Source organism: Rhipicephalus microplus, chromosome X (genome assembly GCF_043290135.1).
Source record: "Rhipicephalus microplus isolate Deutch F79 chromosome X, USDA_Rmic, whole genome shotgun sequence".
Taxonomy (NCBI): domain Eukaryota; kingdom Metazoa; phylum Arthropoda; class Arachnida; order Ixodida; family Ixodidae; genus Rhipicephalus; species Rhipicephalus microplus.
Genome location: NC_134710.1, coordinates 423,808,776 through 423,828,557, shown reverse-complemented (window position 1 = coordinate 423,828,557; position 19,782 = coordinate 423,808,776). Strand labels below are relative to the sequence as shown.

Genomic DNA, 19,782 nt, shown 5'->3' with positions numbered 1-19,782 from the left:
AGCACCCATGTTAACAGAATGTGAATAAAGAAATAATACAAATGTGTAATATCCATGATGCAAAACAAAGCTAGGAAGAGAAGGCTATCCACTAAGTTGTCATTGAATTTGGTGACGGTGAAAGCCCTCTGCTGGAAAATATGTATCGCTGCCATTGGCAAATGTACGCATCAGGACAATTATTCCTTTGAGAAAATTACATGCCTAACATGCATTTCACCATGCTGTGCTGCACGGCCCCAACCACAATGCAGCGTGTTTAGAAAGCACTGCTGATCGGTAGCCAAGGCTCCTGAGAACACATGAGGTAAGCATTATAGTGCAGCCCGTGCGTGGCCTGAAATTCACAATTAATTCTCAAAAGCAGGCTAGCAATCAAACCACTACCACGCAATATGCATCCACAGTTCCATCAACATCAACGTACAGCACAGGCCTAGGCTCGCGACAAATACTCGGACAGTGAAGGCGCCTTCTTTGTCGATGTGGCTGGACCAGTGAAGAGCTAATACAGAGCAAGCATAATTTATCAAGAAAAACAGGTTGATTGTATATCAGCCCAAGACATAGGCACAACTAGCACGAAAAAAGCACAAATTGCCCTCACACTACAAAACCCTTAGTCTACCTTTATTTTGACAGCCTACCGAAATTTCTGTAAAGGCCACATTGGCCTCAATGTGCACCAAACCCTCACGCAGCTATCATCCCCACACACAGAGGGTGAATGAAAGCAGCCGATATCGATTGCCGACCACTGCGGAGATAGAGACTGTGAGCTTGTCCACAGCCAAGCTGAAGAATTAATCGTCCAGATCTCCGATCCCGGCATATCGCACCCACCCTCGGCTATACGTATGTACCCACTTAACCTCACCGTCTTGTAGCTCGTCACACACGACATCAACCAGAATGCTTGAACGAGGGGGAAACGTGATTATGTCAGCCGAAACACAAACATGCTGAGATGGCTGTCTTGAGGTTTTTTTGCTGCTTTGCCTGTCGAGAACATCACGGTGCGCTGTGGGAGGTCAATTATAGCACCTATTCACGTAAAAAGTTGATGCCTAGAATGAGGTCTCGGAAGCATACGGGAAGTATCAGGCAGCTGCAGAGACATGTGCATCCGCGAATGCTGACTCTAGCCGTACACATACCGAGAGGGGTGATGACGTGCCCACCGGCTGTACAGATTTGTGTTCTGTACAACGGCGTAGCAACTTTCTTAAGATGCGTAACCAGTTTTCTGCTCATGATGGAGTAGTCAGCCCTTGTGTCTAATAAAGCACTAGCATCGTGCCGGCCCTCGAGTGCTACTGTTAGGTCCAGGGAAAGTCGGCTTTCTGATTCAGAAGCTGTCATTGTCGAACCGCTGCTGGTATGTACTCATGTCGATGGAAGCCCTTGCTCATAACATTTATCAGCGGCCCCACCACCGAAAATCGCAGTCATTAATTTTCCCACCTAGAGCTGAGCGATCGCGTTGGCGCCGCCCCTGGGTAGTTCGAGACGCTTGAAGAAGACTTTCTTGGAGGTAATGATCATGACTTGTGCCGCGGGGGCAGTAACATGCGCTGCTAGGACAAGTATTCCTCGATAGCTCTGGGTCTTTCGCCAAATCTTGGCCTGGGCGAGTCGACGGCGAAAGCCTGAAGTACGGGGTGGCGGTACTGGCATTCGCGATATACATGTCTGGCTTCGTCACAGTGATGGCACAGTGGCCACCTGTCCTATGTGCGCCATATGTCCAATTTCCGCAGGAGAAGCTGCCAATTCTCGAAATGCTGGACTGGTTGGACTTATGCAAGTGCATCGCAGGGTGCAGGGTATACGAGGCGGTGCGGAGGCACGTAACAGCTCACAGCCTTGTGCACGACGAGGCTCTGTCGGTACAGGCAGGGAAGCATCGCTGGAAAGTGGGACTTGCAGAGCCTGCTGTACTTCGTTCCTGATGAGGCTGGAATTGGATCCGCCAGCAGGTGGAGGCGGGCAGTGAATCTTTTGCAGCTGGTCACCTACCACTGATCAGATAAGGTCGCAGGGAGCTTCGAGACTGATGTTCCTTTTCGCAAATCCAATCTGGTCCATCGACGAAGCAGCATTGACATGATCGTACTTAGGCGATCGCTAGCTGCAGCATATTTTTCATCATCATAGCTTAAGGTAAAAACTCTGCCACAGTTTTTTCGGTACTTCGAACGAGACCAGCAAAGAGCTGCTCGTTAGCTCCTCACATTAGGTGCCGCAACTTCTTGTCTTCTGCCATACCTGGGTCAGCGCGACGGAAAAGGCTCGTCATGTCCTCCACGTACGTCATCACGCTTTCGTTTGGCATTTGAATGCCTGTTTGAATTTCCCGCTCCACTCGTTCACGGCGATGGGGGTCAGTGTAACTTGCCAGCAGCTGACGGCAAAACACCGTCCACGAGGAGAAGGATTCGCAGTTCTCGAATTAAGTACGAGCGCCATCCTTAAGGCTGAAGTATACATTCCACAGCTTGTTGGCGTTGGTCCACTCGTTGAAAGCTGCAGCGCGTTGAAAGTTAGCTAACCAGTCCACGACATCCTTCAAAATGGGCCGCGGAACACCTTCGGCACTTGTGCTTCTGCAGCTTGCAATTATTCGTCGTAGCATTTTCGTACCGCTCTGACGTAGTGCAGTTGACGTCATCTCCTGTAGGTTCACGCTCAGGAGACAATCCTCGGATTCTCCGGCTGGCCCTGTAGACAGGTGTCGTGACTACAGGTATAGGGCTACCAGGAGGCATTTGGATCATTGGCTGGGAATACCCAGCGACTTTAGCAGTTGACGCGTGTGAAAAAGAGGGACTTCGGAGAAGGAATACCGCATAGTCACAGAGACGCAGGTCAGTGACGCGACACAATCAAAAAGCCTCAGTGAGAGCACGTGCTGTCCCAAATTGTCTTCCTCGTTTGTTTGTCCTGGATGTGGGCTCGTGCTCGCTGCAGTTCATGACCAGGAAGAAATATACATTCATTAAAGTGTTCTTGCCCCCTCGTCGATCCCCCAACCAACGTACTATTCAGTCCTTTCAGCCCACCCACTCGTACGAAAGAAAAAAAGCTCTTAAACCATGTGACAAATACCTGTAACTCCGCTCATACTTCGCTGATTCAAAACATTTTTGCAGCGATCGATTGACTAGGCAATGACCTTTTTTAATAAAGCTTAATAATTACTTCAAAAAATGTTGCCGGGCCCCTGCAAGGGGCTGCTGAAATGCTAATCAACAAGACACTGATGCTTCCCAAAAACAGCATTCTGGGTAGCATTACAGAACCTACTATGAAGCTCTACGCTTGCAAATCCCTTAGACGACTTCCACGGGAAGTTGCGCCGGTCAGTTCCGTTAGTCACCAACATTTGCAGAGTGGAATGATGCTGAATTTTCTTGACTCTTTTCAAATCAGTCTGTACCATTACTGATGTAAGAAGCTTTTCAAAGCAAGTTTACAACTCAAAGACCACTTCTTTTTGCCCCTTCCTTTACCCCTCTTGCTACATAACCATATCGGAATTTTTTCACGGCCTTCCGGCTGGTGTCCACAAGTTCTGCATCGAAGCCTTTGCGTTTCTTGGCACTTTTCTTCCCTTTGGCTGCAATGATAAACATGTAAGTGGCATGAAATATTGAACGAAAATGTGTCACATCATGTTCATATCTGCAGCCCAATATCGCGAACTACAGCACACTCACGTGGATGTGTTTTTGAGCCGTCATCCTCGGTGACGGCCCGTATGCGCTTAGGTTTCTTTGCCCTCTTAGCCAAGCGTGCCTGGTACTGAGCTGTTTTCTCCAGCTCCCTCGAGACACGATCTTCGGCCTGTATAAGATAGGGGAAATTAGCCAAGTTTACCTAACTGTGCCTATGCTGCCTGCTGTGTGGCCTAATGTAATTGAACAACACAGTTTAAGAGAGTATGCAATGACACTTTTACGGATGCAAGCATGAAATAGCTTCTTAAGGGGGGAAGCTATCCTGGAGACCGAAATTTTTTATTTTTTAAGATATCTGGATGAAACTTTCAGGGGTTGTTCACTACAATAAAACTAGCAGAACTGCTAAGCTTCACGAAGCTGTGTTTCTTAGTTCCAGAGTTATTGAGGTTTAACTGGGTGCTTCACATGGGTGCCTGAGGAAGAGTCGTGAGAAACCCCAGGACATAATATAAAGCTGAAATTCATTGTGGTCATTCCTTGATAGCTATCCCAGGGCGCTACAAAGCCGTTTTTTTTAATTTCCCCCCCTCCAAAAATTTTCACGCAACTTTGAATTTGATGTAACCAGTAATGAGCAGATTCATCAAAAATTAATTGTTTCTTATAAATTAATAGCACCAATTTTCAAAAAAAGGAGCTTGTTACACCCTTGCAAGGTCATTCAGGAACAGAATAAAAAAAACGGCACACAAATCTGAAGAACGGTTTTCGAGTTCTTGCTTTCCTCAGCACCACAACTAGCAAAAAAATCCGTTCTGAGAAAACAGGCCGAGAAAGTTCAAAACTTGTGTTTTCTTCAAAAAGCTCCAGCACAGTAGCTAGAAGTGTCCTGGCCCACTCTTTTCTTCTTTTGCCTGGCCTCCATCTTCTCTTGGTGTCTTTTAGGATTCTTTTTTAGGCGTAAAGCGTCTTTTTCACGAGCTCGCTGGATGGCCAGATGACCTGGTTGAAGTCCAATGGAGTCCGATATCACTTGGGTTGCTTTGCAGCAGCTGGCATTGTAGCGTAGCACTGCTTCATGCAGTGCTGTTTCTACCGCGATCAAGGATGAGTGTTGTTCCTTCGGCATCAGAGACCACAGAATGAAGTGGAATGATTCTGATGCATTTTGCGTCTTCGCTCCCAGGCAGCGTTGAAGAAGCGACTTTTGTGACAGTCTTTCGTAGATGGGCAGCATAGCTGCAGCGACATAGTACGGTAGGCTGTGTTTATGTTTTGGCTGTGGCTCACGCTTTGCCTCTGCAGCTCTATAGCGGCACCACGATTGAGCCCCCTCTGGGCAAAGTTCATGGTGAGGGTCCTGGTCAGTCGATGTGACGTAATGATATGTTGCCATCACTGCACGCTCCATGGCTGTTAGGTCAGTTGAATTGTTTCTCAGGGCCCAACCATAATATCCTGTCAGCTTTTCAATGAGGGCTTTAGTCAGCTTCCCCTTCCCACTCAGTGGCTTATCACTTTTCTGCACAATGTTTCGAAGAGCACTTCCAATCCTTTTCTGAACATGGTTCAGACATTCTTCTTCTACAATTGGCACTAGCCCATACACATTCTCTTCTGTGAGGGCACCGAAGGTAAGGCTGTCTCCGTCGGACACAAGAGTGGTGTACCGCAGGCCATGCTTGGATACAGACTGCCCAAAGAGAGTCAAGCCTGCCTCCACTTCCATGCTTCCCGATTTTGCATCTGTGTTTTTCTGGCAAATGTGGTGCTTCTGCCAGGTTTCGTATGCTGCATCTCCAGGTTTGGCCCTGTTTGGCATCCAAGGCAGTGGTTTGAAAGAACTACAGCATCCAAGATGAGACCTGTAAAGAAGTCAATTACCGATCTCACTCCGATGTGTGATGTGTGACCCCGCTTATGCCATGTGCCATCGTACACTACGGTGATGTCCTTGCAGAAGCTGGGGTCCATTTCTTTATATGTTTTGATCACTGCTGTGGCAGAATCAGCATAAAACTTCTCCAAAGCGGTGGCCTCTGGCTTCCTGAACGTCTCTTTCAAGTGCTTTTGAAACGTCTTGTGGTGAAGACCTCTGTAAGAGACGTTCATGGCAGCCCAAAAGTCATTAAGAGCTGTTTGCCCCTTGCCTATTTGCTTTATAGCCATTATGGCGCGGACATTTACATCGAAGGCCTGCGTGTCCTTTTTGCGGGGTGATGTCCATAATTTATCGACGGTGCCACAAGAGGCACACATGACTTCAAGTTTTGTTGCAAGTCCAAGCTTGGTGCTCTCTCGGACAGTCATAGCACCTTTCAAACATTCTTTGCACACTGTGCGGCTGAGCACGACGTTAAAGATGTTCATTTGAATGAGCGAAAAATGTTCGCCATCACTTGTCACTGCAGGTGCAAGAGCCGGCTGCATCAGTTGAAATTTATTCTGCGTCGCCGGCGTAGACTCGAGTTCAGCGCGAACGGCGTCACGACGCTTCGCATCGATTTCTTCCTTCGTTTGGAAACGCGTCCGCAGATGAAGCGACGGTCCACTCACGCTCGATGGCGGCACCGATTCAGACGAAGTGCTGGGTCTGGCGATATCAGAAGCACTTGGTGTCACGCTCGATGGCATCGATTCAGACGAAGTGCTAGGTCCGGCAATATCAGAAGCACTCGGTGTCACACTGGAGGGCATCGATTCGGAGCACGTGTCGAGCACGGCGATCTCGAAAACACTCGGTGCATTTGCGGCTCCAGCCACACTCGATGTGTCAGATTCTCGACTGGCGACAGCCGACAACACAGTTCCGTCGCTGCAAGCGTCTACGCAGTCGGCACCCGCAGCAGAATAGCGGAATTTCGATGATCGTACAAGCCGCATAGCGCGCCTCCGCGCACCGGACTTCCGCACTGACTTCGGCTTCGTTGCCGGCATCGCCCGCAACAACAAAGACGAAAGGCACCGAACTAGTGCAAAAAGAAAAAAAAAACAAGAGAAAATGATCGAAAAGATAGCACAAGGCGAAGAGCGGCTCGTAAGCAGACGTCTGTCGAGGCGGACAGAGCAGAGAGCAACAACGAAACGAGCGCGCTGGACGCGCCATCGAGAGGAGCGACCGCCCCCGCTGCTGCACAGCAGCCAATGGCGGGCACGCTTTCTCCCACGAGATATGAATGCGCTGCTCTAGCCAATCAGCGCTCCGCATCGCATCGCGGGAAAATGCCAATAGCGTCTCAACTGTGCTGCCGATGCCATTTGGCAAGGCGGCGAACGAGAGAGAAAGAATTCACGGTCAAAACAACACCAAGATGGCACGTGACGACCGCATGGTCCGGGAATGGCGCGCGCGCGAAGTTTGGTTTGATTTCGGGATTTGCGCCTGTTTTGGACACCGCGGCGACCTCGAAAATAGTATTTTTTTTGCACTTTGCGGTTGAATTAGGTGCTGATAATTACAGAATAGGTAGTTTATGAGACATACAACCCAAAAATGAGGTTTTTCAAAAACCGACTTTTTCGCGATTTTTCGGTTCTCAAGGGCCGCGTCCCCCCTTAAAGGGACACTAAAGTCAAATAACAATTTATGTCAGGGTGAAAACTCAATGTACGACAACATCTAAAACGACACTATTATCAGCAACAGTGCTCTACTTACCGAGAAATTATGGTGAATACACAAGAACATATGCACCGCAGTAGGACATTCTCAAAATGATCCCGATGACATCAGACGAACCATCTCCAATTAATCACTAGTAATCGATCTAGTTGCACTAAATAAAGAATCTTCCGTGCATGAAGAGACACAATAAAACGCTGCTTGTTCGTTTGTTAAATTTATGAAAAAAAGAACCAACGGACGTTACTATGGGGAATGGCACGAGTGATTCGAAAATTCAATTTTCACATAGTTACACAGGACAGATGGTGCCATCTAGCAAGGCGCAGTTGAACCAAAAATGTGTGCGATCTCGGAGCCAAGAGCGGAAAATTGATCAAAGGCCGTTGTTGCTGCTGAGGCTAACGCTGCTTTCAGTCTGCAGCTAGCGGCGCAGTAAAGCCTAGCGACATTGTGCACGACAACAGTGACACGAGGCAATCCTGTTGGTCCGCTTCTTGAGGTGGGCGATTTGAAGTGCGCTACCCTGATGCGAACCACTAAAACGTGATTTTATTTCGAAATAGGCCCTTCCTTGGCACAAAAATAACACTACGAGGTTTCCGGACCGCTATTTCAACAATCAACTTTGACTTAATGGTTGCCTTTAGTGTCCCTTTAAAAGAAGAGAGAAGCTGATTAATTGTGAGTTTTGAAAGGAAGAAAAAAACCTGAGTCATTTGTTTTGCGAGACAGACCAAAAAGCATCAATAGCGCGTCAAAGCTTTCCCAGCATCAATTCCCTCTTTGATCACTTTGAAATATTAGCACTGTTGTACCACACTTCTCATAAAGTATCTAGTTTGGCTGAGAAACGTGATGTTTCATTTCAAGTTTTGTTTTTTAACTGGGACAGAGAAGAGCTTAGCTCCAAGCCTGCTCCTTCAATGCTACTCAACAAAGGAATCGTGCTAGACACAGATTAGCACAAAACATCAGCAAAAGGTTATAAGCATATCGATTAGCTATTTTTGTTTCTGTGCACAATTAAGCCAAATTTCTACTTATTAAAGTGAGTATTCATTCTGGTAGTGCAGATGTAACAATTTTGCTAGCAAGCAAGAGGTAGGTGGCAGGTTCACTGCCTAACCATCACTGGTACATCTTGAAATGCCGAGAGTATTTTCAGCAATCACTAGCTTGCACAGCCAGGTACATATGTGAACATGCTTAGTATCACACATTGTATTGAACGAGCACTGACACAAAATTTTGAAGGCAAGACAATGAGTCAGATATATTTGTGTGGAGAAATAAACAACATCTGCGAAATATCAACGGCAAATATAGCCTAGAACGTAATTAGAATCGATTTCAAGGTGTATGTCATGCGTCTGAGTGAGATGTGGAGCACCTCGCAGTGCCATCATCAAGGCGGTGTCAATGTAAACAAACCTACATCTCGAGTTTATGCTCACTGGTTGCTGGCACGCACCTTGCGCTTGCACTACATGCAATTTCTTTCTCCGTGACTGCAGCTCTGTATGTGCAGGCTGCCAGTGCAGCCCCCGCTCTCCCGCACAGCACCCACATCACCGTTTTGCATTGTCACACAGCCAGCCATGGTTGCCCTGACACTAGAACTGCTCCTGCTATTTCAGTGCTCTTTGAAACCGAAACTGCGACTGGGCATTCTAAAGACGTCTCTACATAAACAACCGTCACGCACTTATGCAAATGAGGTTTCCAGCCATGACGAGTGGTTCATGAGCTACATTTTGTGACAAAAAAAAATCAAGTGCAAAATTTTTTCGTCGTGCTCCTCCAAAGAAGCCAAGTAGGACCATATTATTCTAATATTCTACTCTGATCTACATCTCAAATCCTATGTAGTCCCAAACAATAAATGAATAAGTCATCAAGTGAGATCAACTACCCGTACTCTGTAAGATTAGCACCAGCCACCGACCAAAATGATCAAGTGCCATGCAGCAATTGTGCTGCCGTATTATCCCACACTATGCTCTCCTAATGCAGTACACTAATGATGATAAAATTGCAACCTGTTTTTCCACTGAGAACACTACACTCACATTCTGAGCACGTGGAGCTATCTTCAACTTCTTGAGGGTGTGCTTGCTGTGCTTTCCGAGCTTGAGTTGCACTGAAAGATGGTTCACAGAGCTCACAAAAAAGCATCGTATTCACGTGTGCCTGTCTTGTAACAGCGCTAACACAGTGTTTACAAGACAGGCGCATTACACCGTACATAGCAATTCAAGTCTGCTGGCTATTAGTCATCTGCTTCTTCAACAATCTGATAGTAACAGTATTCATCACATTCACTCACACCACAACCAAACATAAGCATTAAAGCTCATGTGCAAGGCTTAGCAGTATGTAGCTAGTAAAAGGCAACATGAATTAGCTCAATTTAAAAAAAAAGCAAGTATTGGTTACAAGACTGCTACCTAATGTATCACATAAACACGGAGAAGATAATTTAAGCAATGAACAATACTGGGAAAAAATGAACTCCACAAGACAATAAATGTAATAAAAGCAGGCAGCACTACACATAGAAACACATTTTTTTTTTCAACTTTAACCAACTTCTTGTTCTGCAAGTACTACTACAGAGTTAGTAGCACATATTGCAGCACCTACTGTATGAATAGTACCCTATATACATTACAACTTATTATGACAACTTCAGACAACTTTTGACAGCCCACCAAATTAACCTTACACCGGTGTCACATGGTCACTTTTAATTGCGATCGAGCCTGATCTGGATCGAATTTTGGCGATTGTGATTGGCTCTTCACACAGGCTGCAGGAGGTATAGCCAATCAATGTTGAGAAATTTGATCTCGATGGGGCTTAATAACGATAAGCAGTACCAATGTGTGACACATAATCGGAAATTACGCATGATCATAAATTACTAAGAGTCACGTGACCAGATAAGAACATGCCGTGCAATTCACACTGCTAGCCAATTAGTTAAAGTAACACCTCCAAAAAACAATTCCTTCTTTGATTAAAGATTACAGAATTAAGCATCTTTTAACCACCACAACTGAGCAATGACAGTAGACAAGTCACCTTGCTCACGAAACTTTTCTTTGGGCGTCTGGAACCACGAGCGCTGCGGCTCGTTGGCATTAGCCTTTTTGTTGACGAGCTCAGACGCCTTCTAAACCTCTTTCTCAATGACTCCCAGCTCCTTCTCAGCCTTCTCCTCTTGCAGGATGCTCTCAATCTCTTGCTCAAGGCCAGCTATCGTCTCCCGAAAGTGGGCCACGACATCTGGACAAGGGTGTAAAAATAAGGAAATACACTGGTACAGCACAACTCAGCCCTTAAATTGAAACCGAATGAATGCAATGTGGCAAATCTTTAGCCTTTCAAAACTTACTGCACATCGTATTTACTTTTCTATTTATTTCTTGCTTTGCTATCAAGTGCAAAGAGTCACATGCTGCCAACTGAGCAGCCATCAAGGCTATTAACAGTGCTAAACACTGACAGGTTAACAAGCATTCACTTAATACCAGATAAAGTAGACGAGAGAACGAATTCCATCGTACTTAGATAGGCAGAGCATTGGGCACATTATTCGAAGCTCGCAGGTTCAGTCCCTGCCAGCAGCAAGCATATTTCTGAAAAATAGCTATTAGAAAGTTTTGCTAGGTTTATGAAGCACTGGCAGGATTGTTTTTTATAGCTTTCGTTTTAAGAATGAGGCATTGTAGCAACGGAAATGTATTTATGCACGTGACTTGGAGCAACCTAAGTTTTGCCGGCAACACTTTACACGTGAAAAATAAAGATGGTATTTCCTGAGCCTCTCCTCTTCTTTCACCTTCTGTAGAAGCCAAACTGATGTGGTGGACAATGGTGTGCTCCCTTCGAGCAAGAAGTGCCAGACCTGCCTCTTAGACATCAATATATAAAAACATCCGAAATTTTGGAGGCTAAAGATCATCTACGTCCGAATTTTTACATTTGGTGCCCAAATCTCTAGTTAAAAACGACATTAACTGAGCACCCACCTCTGCAATATTCATCATTCCTATGTTGGAGTCGGCCTTATTTCAAATTAATACAATTGAGACTAAAACAAAATCTGAAGAGCAGTTTTACCACAATACAAGAGTGTAATAAGGTGAAGCATGTGAAAGATCTGAAGGGGTCACTTTTAACTGGATGTAGACAGTATGTCTTTGGGAAGTTCAAATAGTGAAATACCAGTGCTTATTGAATTGAATAGCAAACACTATTTGAAAAATATTTGGAGCTTCAAATATTCACACACCCCTATTAAAATCCTTTGCTACTAATGGTAAGAGTGATTGATCATTACTCAAGACCAATTAGAAAAATATTCAATGTTTGATTTAATTTACTACACTTCAATTTCATCTAAATATCTCTTTCTGGCACATTTCTACACGTTATCACCAAATTCAAGAAATAATAAATAAACGAGGCAGGGCACAGACTACACAGACAAGTTTCGTAAGATGAACTCTTTTGCCTTCCATATTAAGGAATCTCTGCTATAAAATAAAAGACAGGGTCATTCTAGTAATCAGCCCAACCAGCTCTAATGTGCTGGTAAAGCACTGATTGAACATTTCTCCCACTGTCTATCGAGCCATGAGCTTAGTTTCCTTGCATGGCAGTTATGAAGCACTTTTTCCAAGCAACTTCATCGCTAGGGTCTACAGAGTGTTCAAAGAAAGCATTCCTCGCTTTCCTTTCTGCTATTTTATCAGCTATGTGAATTTACGACCTCTTCAAAAGCGGTTCAATCAAACCACCTTATGACAAAGTTGCATCTTACACGAAAATCAGTTCTTTATGTCTTAAAATTCATTACGATGGTACATTCTTTTAACACTATTTCAAGACTATTCTTCACGTACTCTGTTATAACCAATATTTCATTATGTCTGGGTTTGTTATATCCAGGTTTGAGTGCACTGCCAAATCATCAACTACAACCTAGAATGGAATACATCGCCACGTACCGTCCACTCTTGCCGGCTCGAGCTGTTCGACCCACATGGTGAACGTAGTGCTGAACAGTGTGGGGTAGCGTGAAGTTGATTACCTGCGTTACATAAACATGCTGTGGTCAAGAAGTGATCCGTCAACAAACAAACTGTCAATGTGACGTGCTTCGGCCTTGCTGGCATACCAGTTTTTCAAGACCAAGTGCACTAAAGGAGAGCATATCTGTGAAAATATCGACTTAGACTGCAGCAAGGCTCAGTTTGAACTGCTCAAGTATGGATAAGTTATTACAGTTAAACCTGCTTATAACGAATCTCTATATAACGAATTCCTTGATGTAATGAAGTTTTTTTATTCCCAGCCATTACTCCACAGAAGCACATGTATTTGCGACTTCACATGTATTTGCGACATGTATTTGCGACAACTGTGTCGTCACTGCCGTGGGAATGTCAGATTAAGCGCTGATGGAAACTCTCTGAGACCACAGTGAAAACAATGGATCTTCGAAGGTCGACTTGTCACGCACTTCCGTGTCGTGAGATCGTAGCCTTTACGATTGGCCGATTAGCTCTGGCAACAACAGGACGCTGCGTTGAATGCAATGCAGTGAATGTGATAGCAACAAATTGTAATGTTATACGAAATAAAGCTAGCAGCAAACTCTTTAGGATAAGATATCACAGAACTCCTACAAAATGCTACAGTGGAACCCCGATTATACAACGTTTAGGAGACCACGAAAAACCGTCGTATAATCCAGGCATCATATAATCAGAAAACTAAGGTTATAGACTGCGAAACTAAGCCTTGCCCAAAAAAATGGATACAGACTGCCTGAATAAGCCCACGACATGATCTTCTATCTCTACAATGAGGGTAGCTTAAATAATTGTTGGTAGTGATAGTTAATGGCAGTAATAATTAGTTGAAGAAAGTTCGAGCGAATCTTTATTCCTAGCCTTAAAAACAATGAAATCCAATGCACATCTTTCTACTGATAAATAAGTTCGAAAATTGCCTGAGCGTAAAAAAACGAAACCGTGTTCCCGTTAGCCACCCATCAGAAGCGTAAGACGCAGTGCCATCGCTATCGCATAATGGCGACGGACGAGTCTACCTACGATGCCTTCGTGTGCAACTGAGCAGTGCGTGTTTTAATTTGTTGTCTCATGAAGTGCAAATAGTGGTGTTTCGCTGTTATAAACGTTGGCATCAAGTGAAAATAGTTTTTTATGGCAAAAGCAGCTGCGTCGTGCCCTTTTGCGTGCGAAAACCAGTGACAGCGAGTGTGACAGAGGCAAGAGAATGGGCGTAGGTCGACTAGAAAATGTTTCCATGGGCAGAAAATCTAAAAATATCGGCTTTCTGGCCAGTTGAACCTACTCTATGTGGCTAGAGCTTGACTAGGTAACGACCCCGGATACGCATGCACGCGACTGAAATGCATGTAGAAGTGCATGAACATTTTGGGAGGATAAATTTTCCATTCGATGAAGATGACTACTTTTCCAGTAGGTCCCTTTAGTGTACACAAGTTCACATTTCGTACTCGGGAATATTTGATTGACATGTGATTCGAGTAAAGGTGGTTTTTTTCTCTCCGTCGGAATCTGAAAGTCGTTGTAAGATGCGGGGTCGACGTAAAGCTGCGTCGTATAACCAAGGTTCTTAATACATTGTTTCTATGGGGATTTTGCTGGGACCAAACCTATTCATAGTAAAATGCAGGTCGTCGCGAAACCAGGGGGACGTATAATCGAAGTTTCACTGTATGACCACTCCAGGGAGAAGTGCTCTTTTCACAAGCTCATTCAGGCTAAAAGCAAGCTGATGCTTGTGCAGATAGCACCCCCACCGACGATTGCAACTGCGCCCTTAAAATCAAAGTTCATCGTTGCTGATAAGTACTGATAAGTAGAAGCTTCCCGTTAACGAGCCAATGCTATGACAGTTGGTTCAAGATGCACGTGTGCGATGTTCACAACAAGTGTGGCGCGCAATCATAATCTGATGAGTGAAGTGCCATTTGCTGCTGCGTTATCTCAGGCGTAAATGTATCCCGAATAATTGTCGACTTATGAACACAGAACGAGTGCGAAAAGGTCACTAAATAGCATTATTTTAGACGGCCGCGATTTCGTGGCGCACAACAAGCAGAAGGCACTCTCCTGGAAGCATATCCCAAAACAAGCATCAAACCAGCGAGTTGTACTGGAGCAACACGGTAGAAGCAGCCAATTGATCGAAGGCCTTGAAATGAATTTCAAACATCTGCTTTTGAACATGAAATGCTCTTTAGGAAATACTTTTATGACAAGCAAAAAATGATGGCAGGCAGTTGTGCTGTTACGAGGCTATACGAATTCTCGAGAAATGCTGTCTTTTTTATATTTATTGATTTATTTATTTTTGCGACTTTCAGGATGATTTTCGCCATCTCGGCAGGCACAAAAACCCTTTACAGCCCATCTACGTAGTTATCAGTGAATATTTTTTGAAATCAGATAGAAAAGTGCTATAGGAAATGAAGATGTTATATTCAAAAATCAAAAATTTTTATGCCCCATAGAGAAAAAATTCATATGGCTCGTAGTTCTCTCTGGTTACCGTAAATACCCGCGTATAATACTAGGTTTTTCCAAATATTAGTGTTCCAAATTTCCGTTTCGTACTATGTGTGGATCAGAATGAAAACTTGCTCGAGAAACGAAATTGCGCTTGAAGTTTCGCTTTTGTAACTGTCGCTTGGCTACGGCTTCGTTTTGTCAACAAGTGGCTACGGCTTGGCTTTTTATCTTTGCGCCCTCGCGTGTCAAAAGTGAGCGCTAGGGCCATGTCTCTCGTTGTTGTTGAGTTTTTTGGGTGCTTGGACAGCGGACGGGTGGACGTGTGAACCTCACTATGTTCTGTGCCTCACTTCGCAAAGGTGCAATATGCCAGAGCACCGAAACCAGTACTTGGCTGCATTCAAAACAAAGATCATCACAGCTGCCGAGGAAATCAGCAACAGTGCGGCCGGAATACAGTTCGGAGTCAGCGAGGGAAGTGTCCGTGGATGGCGACAACAGAAAGAAGTGCTTTTCGCATGCAGCGGAAAGCGAAAAAGCTTTCGCGGTCCAAATAAGGGGGCCTTCCCAGAGATTGACCTCGCACTGACAGAGTTCGTTTGAAAGCAGCGGGCGGCGCACTTGCCAGTCAACATGGAGCTGATGCAGATGAAAGCGAAAAACCTGGGGAGAGAAAAGGGGATGTTGCGCTCGGAGTTCAAAGCCAGCAAGCACTGGATCTACCGTTACATGTGCCGAGCCGGATTTTCCCTGCGCCGGCGAATGTCTATTTCTCAGCAGCTCCCTGAAGCCTTTGAAGAGCTTCTTATCTCATTTCAACGCAATGTGATTACGTTGTGCCAATCACAGAGCTTTCAGCTGGGACAAATCGGCAACGCCGATCAAACGACAGTTTACCTGGACATGCCATCGCCCCTTACAGTTCATGAGAATGGCTAGAAGCAAGTTAGTGTCCGTACCACCGGCAATAAAAAAACGCGTGTCACAGTGATGTTATCGTGCACGGCGGACGGCCACAAACTCCCACCTTATGTCGTCTTCAAGTGCAAGACGATGCCGAAAGGGGAGGAGCTACCAAAGAATGTCATCGTGAGATGTCACGATAAAGGCTGGATGAATGAAGACCTTGTCCTAGACTGGGTAAAGTCCGTGTGGTGCAGACGCCCTGGTGCCCTGCTCTCATTTCCTTCCATTCTTGTGCTGGACGTGTTTCACCGCCATTTGGCTGACTCAGTGAAGAGGCTCTTGCGCGACGGCGGCACGGAACTGGTCGTGATCCCGGGTGGGATGACCTGTCAACTGCAACCTCTGGACGTTTGTGTAAATAAGCCGTTCAAAGATGCGGTTAAGAGTTGCTATGCCGAGTGGATGTGCTCAGGTGAGCCTGCAGTGACGCCGACCAGGCGGCTGAAACGGGCATCACCAGCCACGCTATGCAAATGGATCGTGGACGCTTGGGCAAGCATCCCAGAGGACCTTGTGCGTCGTTCCTTCAAGAAGTGCGGCATCTCTAATGCCCTCGATGGCACGGAAGAAGAGCACCAATTTGACGATTTGTTTGACAAGGAAATGTCCGAGGAAAGCGCAGTTGAAGACGACAGCGATGGGTATTGCGGATGTGTGCTCGATAAATGTGTTTTCGGTTACCTTTCTTACGTCGTTTATACGTGGGTACAATTTTTTAAATTTCATTTCTCACCACTAAAATTTGGCCTCGTATTATGTTCGGTTTTGTATTATACGCGGGGATTTACGATATAACATACTCATTCTGTGTTTTGATAAAAGTCTATTGTAACAGTACACTTGACTCCTCTTAAACGAAACTGAAGGGGCAAAAAAATTTGTTTAATTTATAAAAAGTTTCATTTAAGCAAAGCCCACAAAATGCATGAAATATGACTTTACTTCAAAAGCACCAACTGTGGCCAACAGAACGAAAACATTTTGAAGTATTCAATACTATTATAGCCGATTAGAAAGAAAAATGTTGCTAATATTGCTTACAGATATTTATGTTTACAGCCGCACTTTCTCCAGAAACTATATTAAAGACAACACCACGCCACTTTTCAAAACGGCTCAGACAGCCATCGCTCACCGGCAAGTGCTCGATTTCCATGCGAGTAGCAATCTCTTTGGCCTTTTCTTCGAAACTGGGGCTGCTGATCAAAAAGTTCGCACTGCGCCCACGCTTGAATCAGAGAAAAAGAGCATCTTCAATTTCCTTGTATGCTGCCGTTCTCATCCGCATTCTATCCGTGGCAAAGTTCCCAAGCTTTGCAGCTTCTTCGATCTTCCTTGTTCTTGAGTATCCTCAACAGTGTGGACTTGGGAATATTGAACTTCGTGACAATTTCTGTCTTCGACAGGGGGTTGCGGTCAAGTTCTTGAATTATTTTTACTTTCGTTGCGAGCAAAAGTGCATTGTGCTGAGGTTTTTTGTTTCTATCTCAAGTTCAGGACGAGACGGAAACAAAAAGATGAAAACAAGATAGATCGTTTGCTGGTCAGTATGTGCAAACATGTGCAATCGCTGGATTAACTTGGCTAGGCTAGCTTCGGCATGTTTCATGGTTGCTTGACTGCTGTGGCCACTTGCGCCATTAATGAATTTTGCCAGTTTTAGTTTCATTTAACCAATGTAAGTGAAAAAAATGTTTTGATTACCCGAAACTTTTTATCAATAAATATATAACAGATCAACCAAATATATCTAAATAGTTTCGATTATGCGGCTTTTCATTTTAAGTGAGTTTCGTTTAATGGGAGTACACTGTACTTGGATTTTACATAATTTTTGTACAACAGACCAAGACCGTTTTTCTATAAAAGTCTGTTCTAATGAGGTTATACTGTAATATTATTAATTTAATCGAAACACAAAAGCTCTAATGACAACTCATCTTCCAGTGACATCCCAAACAAATGTCCACTTAGCATGCAGCGAGTACAAACATGTTCACTGAACAAAATACCTCGGCAAGCTGCCCCGTTCCTTTCAGCAAATTCCAAATTGTCCTGCAGTCAGTCACTCATGACGCAGGCAGTACACTAAGAATTTTCAGTGGCCAAATCTGACGGCATTGCAAGTAAGTAAAGATGCACGTACCGTCTTCACGTCTTTGATGTCAAGTCCACGGGCGACCAGGTCGGTAGTGACAAGCACGTCCACTTCGATCTTCTTGAATCGGTGCAGAGCTTCGAGACGTTGCGCCTGGTTCAAGTTCCCATGCAGCTCGTCCACCCGTCCTCCCAGCAAACCCAGAAGGACACGCAGGCGGTGGGCAAGCTTCTTGGTCTGCACAAAAACGATGGTGTGGTCGTGGAACGTCCAGCACACCAGAGCTGGAAACGAACAAACGAGCATGCATGGCCAGTTAGCATTCCATTATAATCATCCTGTTCATTTGATGAGAGCTTACCGCCCGATTAGGCCTTTAGACTAAAGCCTACTTCAAAATCATGATACCTCGATACAACATGACCTTAGTATTAACACATGTATCAGATTACACTTAACCTTAACGAACTTTTCTACAAAAGCTAACAAATGCTATGAAGTTCCTGCTCACATAAGACATGCTATAAATTGAGAGGCTTTTTAAACGTAATCTCTGATTCTAATCAGATTGCATATGTTTCGTGAATAGTTATGTGCATTTTGTATAATACACGACCATTGGTAGTACAAAGATCAAAGAGCCAGTGCATCTCGCCAAGAGATTACATATCGTCGACTAACAGTTGTGCTTGCTGCTACTTTGCATAGCAAACATTGCTTGTTTTGCTCAGCACGAGAATGTGTAAAAACGAGTTAAATCTGTACTTTAAACTTTGGTTGCCAGACACTTCACCAGACAAGCAATGTGACACTATGGCGTCTCCAAGGAACCATGCAACACCTGCCCTAAATGCGTAACATCAGACATTACTACTAACCCGCAAGAATCGCTTCTCGATCTCCTTCCCTCTGTGGGCGGATACGAACGAATTCTTCCCGCAAGTTGAGCGCCACGTCTGTGTTGTTGTTAAGGAACAGCTTGACTGGCTTATGAAGCGACACAGCTGCCAGGTCCTTGACCTGTGTTCAAGCAATGAAGATTGAAAAGAAACTTCAGCTGACTGACTCGCTTTGACTCACGTTACAGCACAGCCAAACAGGTATCATAAAACCACGTTTCGGGCTAATGAAACTGCGCTTGCAATGCAGCTCACCAGCCAAATGAGCTTTTATCAGAAGCTCATGAAGGGGGACACAGGCATCAAATTGTAAAAACCAAGCAAAAACTCAATTTCCTGAAAACACTCACTTCGCCATTTACAACACCTAATCAGTGAAATAACACAATTACACAAAAAAGAATGCACCCTACGAACCCCAAAACAATAATCTTGTAGTAGTTAGTGAAAACACAGTACACAATATATTGGGAATAAGCAAGTCATCTATTTATTGGCCCTATAATGCAGTCACTTCACCAGCCAACTTAAAAAAAATAGAATAAAAAATTTACCGTATTTGCGTGATTGTGGGTTGACCCGTTTTGTCTTAACTTAAAATTGGAAGTTGGCGGGGTCAACCTAGAATGGAAAACGAGTTTCGTTTGTGAAGTCTTTTTGAAAACCATCTCCGCGCATTTTCGCAAAGCTAGCTTTGCTCCACAGCTTTAGAGTAGTGCCGTGAAGCCACCTTTACACACCAATGGCTTTACGATGTATTAAACTTTTTTTTTAATAAAATGTCCTCGTGCTCCTATCTTTTTTTTTATGCCGAGCCATTTCGGGATCGACCTACATTCGAGTCGACTTACAATTGTGTAAATACGGTAGTTGTCACAAGCATTGACAACACAAGGAAACAATGAAAGCACTCAATGAAATCACACTTCTAAGCCTAAAA

General features: G+C 44.6%; 1 pseudogene; it reads right to left on the bottom strand.

Annotated features, from left to right (window-relative positions):
- The window catches only part of LOC142775483 (putative ATP-dependent RNA helicase DDX27), a 51,162-nt pseudogene that overhangs the window by 3,349 nt on the left and 28,031 nt on the right, over positions 1–19,782 (bottom strand).